We start from the raw sequence: 13,815 nt of genomic DNA on the forward strand, positions 1-13,815 counted from the left end.
CAGGAGTCTGATAAAAGATCTGGAGAATTGTTCATATCTTATACCCAGCAAATAGACAAAGTGAGTTTGGTGAAAGTTTGGTCATAAGTTCAATTCACTTCAATAAATAATTACTGAGTAATCATGGTGGGTCAGGAATATGTGCTGTCAGTCTGTAACTAATGAGTTATTAGGGGATTGTCTATAATTCAGAATTCATAATAATGTAAGCCAAGTTTAAATGGTTCTTAATATATTGATATTAAATATAAGGTTGATATTTTCTATTTTTATTTGTATTTAGGTTTTAAATATTAATTTAGCTTCACTGATGTAGTCTTGATATTTAATGTTAATCTTTTTTTTAATTGTTATTTATTTATGATAGTCACACACACAGAGAGAGAGAGAGAGAGAGAGGCAGAGACACAGGCAGAGGGAGAAGCAGGCTCCATGCACCAGGAGGCCGACGTGGGATTCGATCCCGGGTCTCCAGGATCGCGCCCTGGGCCAAAGGCAGGCGCTAAACCACTGCGCCACCCAGGGATCCCTAATGTTAATCTTTTATTCATTAAAATGTTCTGAAATTTAGGCAGCTGGGGTGGGACCATCAGGAGCTGGGGAGTCAGCCCCTGCAGTATTTGGGCATAAAGTTTGGAGAAGGAACTGGGCTCAGCAGGGTCTTGATACAGAGTGACAGGATTATCATTTCAATCTCTTGCACTTAAATTAGGAGTTTAATAAAGAGGCTACAGAGATCAAGATGTTTTGATCAATGGATTTATTTTTGGCTATCCTGGACAAAAATGACTGGAGCAAGATGTATGTTTTTCTCTCTGTCTCAACCTGTCTCTCCCTTCCCTGCTCTGGAAATTGTCTTTGCAGCCCTATATCTTAGAAGTTAAAATGCAAATAAAAGTGAAAAGCCAAAGTGTTCATTGTTACACATTTTTATCATAGTTATAATGGAAAGTAAAACATCTTTTATTCAAACTGTAATTGAAGGCTGAGTTAAATTTGTGATTGTAGTTTACCCTGAAGTAAATGGTAATTAAACACAACAAATTAAAACAACAAAAACAAATAGTGTGTCTAAGAAATATGTAGTATGGGGGGTAAAAAAGTCACCACTATCATATTTCCGACTAATTATTAACTGTTAGTACCTATCTGAATCTGTTGCTGAAATTTGTCATCATCCAAACTTGAAATTGCCTAGGTAGAAGTAGTTTGAGAGACAATGGGAATCACAGCAATCCCAAGGAGAAAAGTTACAATTCTTGTTATCTGTTATCAAACAGATGGACAAAATGCTTGTTACACTTTGCAATAAAGCCATGTATCTAACATGATTGTACATTATGAGATTTAATAGGGAAAATTCAGGATGTCAGAGTGGATTGTTAGCTTTTCCCCTTCTTATAGATTCGGTAATATCCTGTAATATAAGGATACAGACCGGAGTTAAAACCGACTCATTGAAAAGGAAAGGCATACTTTTTGCCCCTGGCCAACCTCCAAGGATGGCTGAGAATATAATAACCTGGAGCCCTGTTTAGATATAAAAGCTAAATTATTTAACAAAAAGCCTGTTAGTGTTAGCAGAGGTAAGGAAGTCTGAACAAAAATTGTCAATAAGATTGAGTTACGTGAGAAGCCTGATTCCCACAGGCCCTTTCCATGAATCTCCTGTTATATACTACCAGGCAGACCCAAGAGACAATTATTTTTATGGTAGAAGTGCAGATAGCAGGGAGAAGTGCAGATTAACTGTGCCTCCCCATGCTGAACCATTGTCTCAAATTGTCCAAAGCAGCTACCTCAGTAGAGGTCATTAAATTAAGGGCTAGGGAAGTGAACATATAACTGAGAATTGTTGCTAGGAAACACATAACTCCAAGTTCCAGCTCTAGAATCCGGAAACATGGCTTAACACAATATCTGACTTTAAGGGAGTTGCTTTCCCAGTGTCTGGGATTAAGAGATGATGTTTGAATTTCCACTTAGGAATCAATCCTCTATTCATCACTTGCTCTTCTCACACAGAAATGAAGACATATACACCCAAACCTACAGGAAGTGAGATGATGCAGAAAATCAGGACCCAGAATAAGCACTTGCCAATTTCCTCCCAGGTGTGGTCATGGATAACACTAAATAAGGGACTCCTTTAGAGGCCCAAACCAAGAGGCAGGAGAGGCTGGGGTACAAGTAATAAACCAAGAAACTTTTTTTCTGGAAAAATATCTAGGAGGGTTGCTCATGGAGAGGTGGGGTGGGGAGATGGAGTAACTAGGTTAATGGACATTAAGGGGGGCATGTGATGTGATCAGCCCTGGGTGTTATATTATATCTTGGCAAACTGAATTAATAGAAGTTAAAAAAAAAGAAACTTAAAAAATATCTTGGAAACATCCCACTACAGGGAAAAATTCTTTCAAACAGGATATGAAGTAAGGAGCAATGACCACTTGACTTTGTTTCCAATTAATTATTTCTCCAATGATTTTTTTTTTCTGTTGTAAGATCTTTATCCTCCATTTTATCCAGAAATATCTAAACTTTGCAGTTATGTGAAATAAAATATTTCCTTAGGTTTCAGTCAAGGTAGGTTGGCTTTTCTTTTAACCAATATTAAAAACTTTCTTAGAATGGAAATTCTGTTCTCTGATCTTTATGTTCCAGAGAATATCTTTGTCTTCTAACTTAATTAAAAATTTAGTAACATCCTTTAGTCAAAATTGCATTCTTTCTGATTTTTAAAGATATTTATACTTGGTCTGGAAAGCCAGGAAGATGTCTGTTTAAAATTTAATTATTGTTGCAATATAGAGGACCTGCTTTAAAAAATCTGGAAGCCTTTTATATCTATTTTTTTCCTCCTTGAAATTCTGAAATAGTTTTCAGGAATGAATTGTTTATACTCATCTTGGTTGGCCTTCTGTACATCATTTGAAATTAAAGACCTCTGTCTTCCTTCAGTTCAGAGAAATTCTTGATTAATTTTTTTTTTCATTTTTTACCCTGGTTTTAGTCTCATTGAGACATATTTTAATTTCTGGTTTGATTTCTTGTCTTTTCTTTTTAAACCTTGCCTTTCTCTTTTTGCAACTTATTCTGGGAGATTTTTCCAGATTCATAGCCAAATCACTGTATCAACTACATTTCTTTTTTTTTTTTTTTTTTTAGGATGGTGATTAAATATTTTTATATTTCTTTAAAGTACATTTTCTATTCCAACCACATCCCCTGCTGGACAAATCACCTTGTTTCTCCTAGTATAAGATTTAGTCCATGCAACAACCTCTTCATAAAATCCTGTTTCTACCTGCATTTACATATTTCCTACTTATTCATCATATTTCAAATAATATACCACATTCTCAGGGAATTCTTCAATTCCAAGGATGTTTTGTGCTGTTGTTAAATCTGTTATTCTTATCTTCATTGCATGTATAATTCGTAACTTAAATGTTATTTAATGATTTTTCTTCAACTAATTTTACACTTCAGAAGAAAAATGATGTGTGATCACAGACCATTGTAGTATCTGTGTGGAATGTTACAAATATGTGTGGGATGAATGAATTAACAAATTATGGCATGGGAAAGGAAGTTTCTTTTTCACTCCATCCTCTTCTCCAGTTCTTATATACTTCTTAAACACTCCTTAGCGATCTCTGCCATTATTATGGTTAGTGATTAATTTCCGAAGACCTTAGCCCCACAGTTCCTGTTAAGGAAATGCTTATATATATACATATATATATATATTTTTTAAATGCTGCTGAGATATTTACCCTCTAGCTTATGACAATCTTACCTGGTTTTTCTTTATACCCTAAACTATGATTGCAGTATTATCCTTATTATCATGTATAATTTATCTCTCTCTCCTCTAAGCATGGTATTCCTGACTTTCTCTTCCACCATTGTTACAAGGAATTCTTCATTGAGTATTCTCATAGTAGCTTTATCATCCTACAGTCAGATTTCTGTCTGAGAACATTCTCTTGATCATCTGTTGTAACACAGTAGCACATCTCCTCATTTTGGACTGTGCAGCTGCCATTTTCACATTTCTGAATTCTGACTGCAGCTTGCAACTATGTGCATTTGTTGATTTCTTTTATCTTTTGATTTATTATATGTCTCATTTAAGTCTCTCAGCAATGAGGAATCTGAAATTCAGAGATTTAAGCAAACTTCTTAATATCTGTCATTAATAAATGATGGAGCTAGCTTACTCATGCAAGTCTCTTTAGTATGGAAATCTATTTTAAAATCAAAATTTGTCCGTGTCATTCACTTCCCTGTTTAAATTCTTCAATTGCTCTCTGTCACCTAAAAGATTAAGTCTAAATCCTTAAGCATGATACATAAGCCCTTCCATGAATTGGCCTCTTTTTATAGATCCTGCTTCATTTCTTGCTCTTTTACACCACAAACTTCGTACAAAGTGCTTCACACAATATATCATTTCATACGGTTCTATTCTTTTATTCATACGGTTTCTTTTGACAGAAGTGCCGGCTCCACATTTTTCTTTAACATTTATAGTTCTTTTTCTTCAAGCCTCAGCTCATTTCTGCTCTTAATGCTTTCTAAGATTATCTGGGTGGTTTAAATGTTCCTCTTCTGCTCTTTTCAGCACGCTGAGTATTTGCCTTCTTACATATATTATATTACATAGGAATCAGTGATATTTTGTCTTTGTCTCCTCCACCGGGATATAAAGTACTTGAGGGGAGCACCTCTAATTTTACTGATTTATTTTATTTTTAAATTAAGATATAATTGGCATACAATACTACAGTAGTTTCAGGTACAACATAATGATTTGATGTCTGTATACACTGCAAAATGATCACCAGGAGTCTTGTTACAATGTTACCTTACAAAGTTAGCATAAGTTATTGACTATATGCCCATGCTGCACATTACATCTCCATGACTTATTTATTTAATAACTATAAGTTTGTTTTTCTTAATCTCTTTCACCTATTTGCCCCCCTGCCAACCCCCCAGCCCCCCACACTCTGGCAATCACTAATGCGTTCTCTGTATCTATGAGTCTGGGTTTTATTTTGTTTTGTTTTTTAGATTCCACATATGAGTGAAATCGTGCAGTATTTATTTTTCTCTATCAGAATTATTTCACTTAGCATAATCTCCTTAAATTCCATCTATGTTGTTGCAAATGGCAAGACTTTTTTCTTTTTCTATATCAGAGTAGTATTCCTTTTTGCATATACCACATCCTTTTTATGCACGTATCTATTGATGAGCAATTAGATTGTTTCCATATCTTGGCTATTGTAAATAATGCAAGAATGAACATAGGGGATCATTTATCTTTTAAAATTAATGTTTTTATTATAATTATTATTATTATTATTGGCTGGATACCCAGTACTGAAATTTCTGGATCATGTTGTAGCTCTCTCTGTCTCTCCTTTTTTTTTTTTTTTTTTTTTTTTGAGGACCACCATATTGTCATAGTGGCTGCACTAATTTACATTCCTACCAAGAGTGCATGACGATTCCCTTTTCTCCACATCCTTGACAACACTTCTTGATAATAGCTGTTGTAACAGGTGTAAGGTGATATCTCATTGTAGTTTTGATTTGCATTTCCCAAATGATTAGTGATGTTGAGCATCTTTTCATGTGCTGATTGGCCATCTGTGTGTCTTTTTTGTAAAAAATGTCCTTTCAGCTCCTCTCCCCTTTTTTTAAATTGGATTTTTTTTTAAATTATTGAGTTGTGTAAAATTCTTTATATATTTTGGATATTAACCCCTTATTGGATATACTAATACCATTCAGTAGGTTGCCTTTTTGTTTGGTTGAGGGTTTCCTTCACTGTGCAGAAGATTTCTGGTTTGATGTAGTCCCAGTCATTGATTTTCACTTTTGTTGCCCTTCCTTTGGAGTCAGATACAGAATAACATAGCTAAGACTGATGTCAAGGAACTGAATGCCCAGGTTTTCTTCTGGGAATTTTTTTTAAAGTAAGCTGTAGGCCTAATGTGAAGTTTAAACTCACGACCCTGTGATAAAGAGTCACATGCGTTACTAACTGAGCCAGCCAGGAGCCCTTCTTCTAGGATTTTTATGATTTTGGCTTTTATATTCAAGTCTTTAATCCATTTTTAGTTGATTTTTTTTTTATATTGGGTAAGATAGTAGTCTAGTTTCATTCTTCTCCATAGAGTTTTTCTAACAACATTTACTGAAAAGACTATCTGTTCCCCATTATATACTCCTGTGTTGTAATTTACTTGACCATATATGGGTAGGTTTATTTATGGGCTCTCTATTCTGTTCCATTGATCAAGGTATGTATTTTTATAGTGGTACCATACTGTTTTGGTTATTATAGGTTTTGTAATAGATTATTATAGGTTAGTAATATAGTTTGAAATCAGGCAGTATGATGCCTATGGTTTTGTTCTTCTCTTTTAAGATTGTTTTGGCTATTTGGGGCCTTTTGTATCTCTGTAAAAATTTTAGAATTATTTGCTATAGTCAGTGAAAAGTGTCATTGGATTTTTTATAGGTATTACATTAAATCTGTGGACTGTTTTGGGTAGTATGGACATTTTAACAAATATGAATCTTCCCAATCCATGAGCATGGGATATCTTTCCATTTATTTGTGTCTTTTTCAATTTTTTTCATCAGTGTCATATAGTTTTCATTGTACAGGTCTTTCACCTCCTTGGTTAAATTTATTTTAAGGTATTTTGTTATTTTTGATGTAATTATAAGTGGGATTGTTTTTCTTGATTTCTATTTTTTTTAAAGATTTATTTATTCATGATAGACATAGAGAGAGAGAAAGAGAGAGAGACAGAGACACAGGCAGAGGGAGAAGCAGGCTTCATGCCAGGAGCCTGACGTGGGACCCGATCCCGGGACTCCAGGATCGCGCCCTGGGCCAAAGGCAGGCGCTAAACCACTGAGCCACCCAGGGATCACTTGATTTCTATTTTTGATGGTTACTTATTAGTGTATAGAAATGCAGCAGATTTTTAGATATTAATTTTGTATCCTGTAACTTTATTGAATTCATATCAGTTCTAACAGTGTTACTGTGGAGTCTTTAGGACTTTTATATATAATATCATGTTGTCTGCATATACTGACTGTTTTACTTTCTTTATAATTTTTATGATTTTTATTTCCTTTTCCTTCCTAATTGCTCTTGTTAGGATTTTCAATACTATATTGAATAATAGGGGTAGTAAGCATTTTGTTTTCTGATCTTAGAGAAAAAACTTTTAGCTTTATACCATTGGATATGATATTAGTTGTGAGTTTGTTATACAAGTCTTTTATTATGTTGAGATACAGTTTCTCTATAACCACTTATTAAGAGATTTTATCATAAATGGACGTTGAGCTTTGGCAGTTTTTTTTCTGCGTCTATTGAGATGATCATATGATTTTTATTTTTCATTTATTTTTATTTTCTTTTATTTTTCATTTTGCATTTCTCATTTTTATATTTTCTTTTATTTTTCATTTTGTTAATATGGTTTATCACTTTGATTATTTTGAGTTGTTGAACCATCCTTGCATCCCTGGAATTAATCCCACTTGATCATAGTGTATAATCCTTTTACTGTGTTGTTTAATTCAGTTTGCTAATATTTTGTTGAGGATTTTTGCATCTATTTTTTTTAAGATTTTATTTATTTATTCATGAGAGATGTAGAGAGAGAGAGGCAAAGACACAGATAGAGGGAGAAGCAGGCTCCCTGTCGGGAGCCCAATGCAGGACTTGATCCCAGGACACTGGGATCATGCCCTGAGCCTAAGGTAGACACTCAACCACTGAGCCATCCAGGCATCCCTGCATCTATGTTCATCAGGTATATTGACCTGTAATTTTTTGTTTGTTTGTTTGTTTTGTTTGTTTGTTTGTTTTTGGAGGGTGATCTTGTCTGGTTTTGGTATCAGGATAATATTAGCCTTGTAAAAAACGAGTTTGAAAGCTTTCCCTTTCCTTCAATATTTTGGAAGAGTTTAGAGAAGGGTAAGTATTCAAAAACGAGTTTGAAAGCTTTCCCTACCCTTCAATATTTTGGAAGAGTTTAGAGAAGGATAGGTATTACTTTGAATGTTTACTAGAACATTTCACCTAGAATGAAAAAGAGAAGTGTGTATTTTATATTATACTCTTTTCTACCCTTCTACTGAATGGAATCCAAGAAGTATTTGAAAGGAACTATTTTTGCAATCTATTCTATTAAAAACAAGCAAACAAACAAAATACAAAAATGGTTTCTCTCTTAAAGTGATGAAAAGGATGATAAAATTCTTAATGTGACTGACACTAGAGCAGATGGTATAAATCAATAATTTTCTTTTTGTTTTAAGACTCCTGGGAAGTAGAGAGCTACAGGTATGAATAGAGTAAAATTTCAGTTTCTTTCCTTATATAAGACATCTAGCTCACATTCTCAATTGCTAAATTATATGGATTCAAGGCATATTACTTTTAGTACTGAGCTAGTCTATTTGAGAATTTTTTTTTAAATTATAAAATTTAAAATGATGTATTTCCAATGAAAAACCACATGATGTTATTATTCCTTTCAGCCTCATCTTTACTTCTGGACTTAATTTCTTTTGTAAGTCCATTTTATTATTTATTTATTTAAGAGAGAGGTGAAGAGGGGAAGAGGAACAGGGGAAAAGAGACAAGCAGACTCTGCCTTGAATGTGTAACCTGACATGGGGCCCAATCTCATGACCTGGAGATCATGACCTGAGACAAAAAGAGTCAGTCACTTAACTGACTGAGCTATCCAGGTGCCCCTTGGAAGCACATTTTAAAATAACTGTTTCATAGAAGGTTTTGAATTTTTTATTGAATTATCAATATTTAATTATTGATTTTAAAAAATAATTAGAAGGATATGTAATTATTTTATCTTCATATTGAAGATATTATTTCATTTATAGTTGATCTCTGTTTCTACAAAAATATATATTTCAAATCAACTTGATCCATTTTGTGAAATGGATCTTTTCATTTCCTTTAGATTCTAAGATTTTCTCTTTGTCTTTGATATTCTGCATTTTCACTATCATATATCTAGAAATTGATTTCTTTTTTATTTATCCAGATCAGAACTTTATAAGATGCTTCCATCTCTACAATTTGAGTAGTGATAATGACTTGATGGATAAAAATGACATGATGCATTGGCTTACTCATCCTAGAATCCCCCGCCTTCATCTCACACAGAAGATAAAGAAAAATCTTTGAAAACTTCTATATGAAATTGAGGTGTTAGTATTTGATATAACTGTGAGAGATTTATAAAGTTGAGGTAAAGTCAAGATCATCTACCTGTTCATTTGTCTTTTCTACAAGAAACAAGATGAACAAGATGAAGAAAATATTAAAGTTACTACTATATTATTTGGGGTGCCTAGCTAGCTCAGTCAGTAGAGCATGCACCTCGATCTAGGGTTGAGAATTTGAGTACCATGTTGGGCATAGAGATTACTTTAAAAATTTAATACAATATTATTCAAGTGCTCCTTTCCAGTTTTCTGAATGTCAAGCAGTTCTGGCAACTGTAGCTCTTTTGTTTTGACTTTCTTATCTCTTGATTTCCACTACATAGTGTTCTTTTCCTGTAACACAGTGTTGCATAAACAGGTGTCACCAAGCCTACATCTTGTCATCCTATGTGAATTGAGGCTTGGGAAACTTCTATAAATGGCCGATGTTCCTCTATTGCTATTGTGAGTAGTAAAGTTCTTTGCCTTTGACCTAGGAGTCTTATGTCTTCTGCCACTATTCAAGAAATTGGAAGACTAATTTGTTAACCTGCAAAGCTCAGTAAAATCTCAGACCTTTCACTTTTCATATATGGATGTGTCTTGATCTTCATATTACCAGATTGCTACTTGTAATTCTAATTCCTGGTAATTAGACATAGATTTTTGGTAAAAGGATTATATGATTTCAACATTTGGCAAGACAGTCAGGCCTATTAAAACAAAACTCAACTATCCATTATAGAATACAATTATAATATCATAGATTAGTGATGGATAGATAATAGATGTGTGACAAGATCATTATTAAAATGTTTGCAATGTACACACTCTATAAGCAAACTTTATTTCATTCAATATTTGTGTTTTACTACTGTATTATTTGGGGTACATGGCTAGCACAGTCAGTATAGCATGCAACTCTTGATGTAGGGTTGAGAATTTGAGCATAAGTAACATAAGAATATATAGTTTTGAATAAGAGTCAGTCTCTCTTCGAAAAGACTGTAGAGACACGTTAGGATTGAGAAACCAAATTTGCCATGTTAATCTTTTCTCACACAAGATTTGGCTCAATTTTTCACTGCCTTCTTGAAGGGAAAGTTTTTATTCATGCCTGATTCCCTGTGTATTGATGGAGTTGTGTTGGCATGGAATAAGATCCCCATTGAGACATTTAGGAATTGATGATCAAGGTCATGTGGACCAGAAACACCTTCCTAGATGGAGATTCATCTTCTAGGGTGTGTTTGAAGTTTCTGGTGTTTTTTCAATGCAAAAATGTTGCAGCTCTTTAACTTCTGATTTATAATCCCACCCATACTCAGACTTTAAAAAAATGAGTGTCTGTGTATAATGTGAAGGAATATACTTAGTGAGAGATACCAGCGCTTCAGTAAAAATTGTCAGAGCAGATGATTTGCTCACCAGGAATTGAACACACATTAGTGAGTGGACTGAGAGCCAAAACTGAGAAGTTTTATTTATTGTCATAAGTGATTATTAACAGTTTGGGTGAGTAGAACTCACTATGACAGGCAGTAAGGGTTAAATGCAGAAATATTACTAAAATATTATTTTAGAATAATCTAGGAGTTTCTAAATGATAGTAATATATCTAGTTGACATCTTCAAAATAATGTTGGATATGGCTTAGAACTTAGCAAAAATAGACTCTGTTTCCTTGATATCCATGATCATTTTGTCTTCAAAGATCTGATTTTTTTTCTCTGTATATCAGAGTTTCTGTTTCATAAGAGAGACTTGATTACAGTAGCTCGAGCAAAAAGGCTTTGTTTACATCATTCAAAAATAAATCTACTTGTAGTACTCTAAGAATGAAATTCTGCCTCAATAATGACAGGAAATGGTCTTCTATCTCTTGCTACATTTTCCTTAGCAATGCTGTTATATTCCCAGTTATCACTGGCGTTCTAGAAAAGGAAAATGGAAAAGCCATCAAGGTAGTGCCAGTTGACTTCTCCTTCATTTCACAGTTCAGAAGTAAGTCACATGAACATTTTTTTGCCCCTAAGAGATTTGAAAGAAATGTAGGGATTTTAAAAAAGATTTCTAGCCTCTCTTTTGGAGGCAGGGTAAAAAGCCATTTTCTGTTGAGTGAGCCAAACTACAGTATCTGTCATACTTTCTTCTGAAATGTCACTATATTTTTATCATTTCAAACCTATGGTTGACTTTTCTTATTCTATATTTACTGATTTCTCTGCATTAAAATTCATTTAAATGCTTTACAGTTGCAGTCATAATGCATATCACTAAAATTCTCAATTAAATACCAATTGAGTTAAACAAACAAAGTAGACATTGAGATAAATGATAAGATGGTGTTATTTTAGAAAAAACAATTATGAATGGCAGGCCTAGGATGGTTGAGAAATTCGTTTACAACCTATATAATCTTCCATGTGGGGGAAAAAAGCAGAATTAATGTCTATAAAAGAAATTGTAAAGAATATTTTATTAATTGTTTTCCTACTATAATATTGGTTCCTTCTAATGCAGTTTCAATCTTCTGCTGAGTATGACCTAAAATGGCCATTTTTTTCACCTGTCACCGAGTTATTTTTCTGCATCTACTCATAGAGTACAATGTATATGATATATGATATGATATGATATGATATGATATGATATGATATGATATGATACATATAGAGGAAAATGGACAGTGTCAATTCTGTAATGTTATATATAGTAATTTGTCAAGAAGCATAAAGGAACTTAGGTCAGTATGATCACAGTGAGCAACAAATGCTGATGATTTATTATTTTTTATACTGTACTAGTAAACAAAACAAATCAATAAAATTATCTTTAGGCACTACCATACCCAAAGAACCTGACAGCAGAATGATCCAATCCTTTGTTTCAGAGAACCTACATTAGATAAATGCTTTCCAGGGCCTGAATATTTCCTAGGGAGTGTTCATAGTGCACTCTAGAATAGTACTACTAAAAAGTGGGATATATGTGTGGCTAAGAACTATCCATACACCGATTTTATGCTGCACACTGACCTAGAAATACAGCTTTTCAAGTGAAGTTTTATAAAATATATTTTATACAAGATATAAAGTATAAAAGATATTTTATACAAGTCATAATACTAATCTAGAACTAAAATTCCTGAGTACATTAATGGCTAGAATATAAATTCCTCATTTTATCAAGGGAGCAGTGAAAAGCTGCTTCTTAAAAAAATGTTGTGATAAAGAAGTAAAATTTTAAGTTTTAAGTCTCTATGGCAGAATAGCTGGAGAGAGAAATTAAATTACTTGTTTCTCATCTGCAAGCTTCACATAATAGAGAAATTAAATTACTTGTTTCTCATCTGCAAGCTTCACATCCTTCCTCCATCTCCGTAACATATGAGAGTTTGGTGTCTTAAATGCTTCTTCATTCCATTTGGTCAAGGGATTATTAAGAATTATTTGTTTTTGAAAGTCATAAGCTGGTCATAAATTAATAGCCAAGAGGCCACATACATGGCCTTACATTTATTTTATTTGGCTTACATAATCTGAAAAAGTGAGCCAACATTTTGATTTCAAAAGACATCAAATAAAAATACACATTTCTAATTTTCCTATCAGAATCAGTAGTTTTGATTCTTCTGGTTCCACATTTCTGCACAACAATATTAACTATAGTTGAGCAGTTCCACTCCCTTTGGTTAACTATTTCCATGATATTTTCTCCCCATCCTTTCACTTTCAACTTATTCAAATCTTTGAATGTAATCTCTTGTAGATGGTGTATAAGTTGGGTCATATGTTTTTAAAAATCTATTCTATAGTTTCTGACGTTGGATTATGTTAATTGATTTATATTCAGTGTAATTTCTAAGAAGGTAGGATTAACATCTAAAATGTAGATAAAATTTTTTATGTCTTATGTCATCTTTGTGCCAGATCCAGGCTGGGTGAAGAGAGCTATTCATTATCTAGACTTTCTTGGCTTTAAGCTATATGCAGTAACTGATGGACTATTGAAGTTACTGTTGTTTACATACTTCAGTTTAATTTAGACAGACCAGTAGGTGAAAGAAAACAATTGTAAGGATTGTAAGAAAATGTAATATGGTATAATTGGTCCTCAGTTACTTTTTAGAGTTGCTCAAGGTTGAATACATGTGAAGTAAAATAAGTTTTAAATCAGATTATAGCATTAAGATTTTCATTTTCAAATTTCTATGCATGCTTATAGAATGCAAGGTAGAAAGAATTTCAATTTTGGTCTATTTCTGTACATGGGATAATAATCAGTGGAGGCATAATCAAATCAGTTTTTAAAGGATTTTTTTTTCTACATTCATTATGATGAATTATAAAGCAGGAAAGAAAGGTGCAACTTTAATTCAGCTTTCTCATGGTTGAGCATTTTTTAATCAACATAGCCACAGGGTGTCTAATTTTCTCCTTTTGGTATGATTCTTTTCTGTATTCAATAACAATTGCAGTTGATAATGGTTATGATAATAGAGGCTACATTTATTGAATTTGTACTCTGATC

The 13,815-nt window shown here is 33.2% G+C and overlaps 1 long non-coding RNA gene across 2 annotated transcripts in view; it reads left to right on the plus strand.

The window, feature by feature from the left end:
- The first annotated feature begins 1,696 nt into the window (after nucleotides 1-1,696).
- Nucleotides 1,697-13,815, plus strand: part of LOC144287923 (uncharacterized) — a 151,709-nt gene continuing 139,590 nt past the window's right edge. The window contains exon 1 of one of the 2 annotated variants that reach the window (XR_013355746.1): nucleotides 1,697-2,114. This is a non-coding gene — a long non-coding RNA (uncharacterized LOC144287923). The remainder of the gene's footprint in view (nucleotides 2,115-13,815) is intronic. The other variant, XR_013355745.1, reaches the window with a different exon arrangement.

This window comes from Canis aureus, chromosome 17, assembly GCF_053574225.1.
Source record: "Canis aureus isolate CA01 chromosome 17, VMU_Caureus_v.1.0, whole genome shotgun sequence".
NCBI lineage: Eukaryota > Metazoa > Chordata > Mammalia > Carnivora > Canidae > Canis > Canis aureus.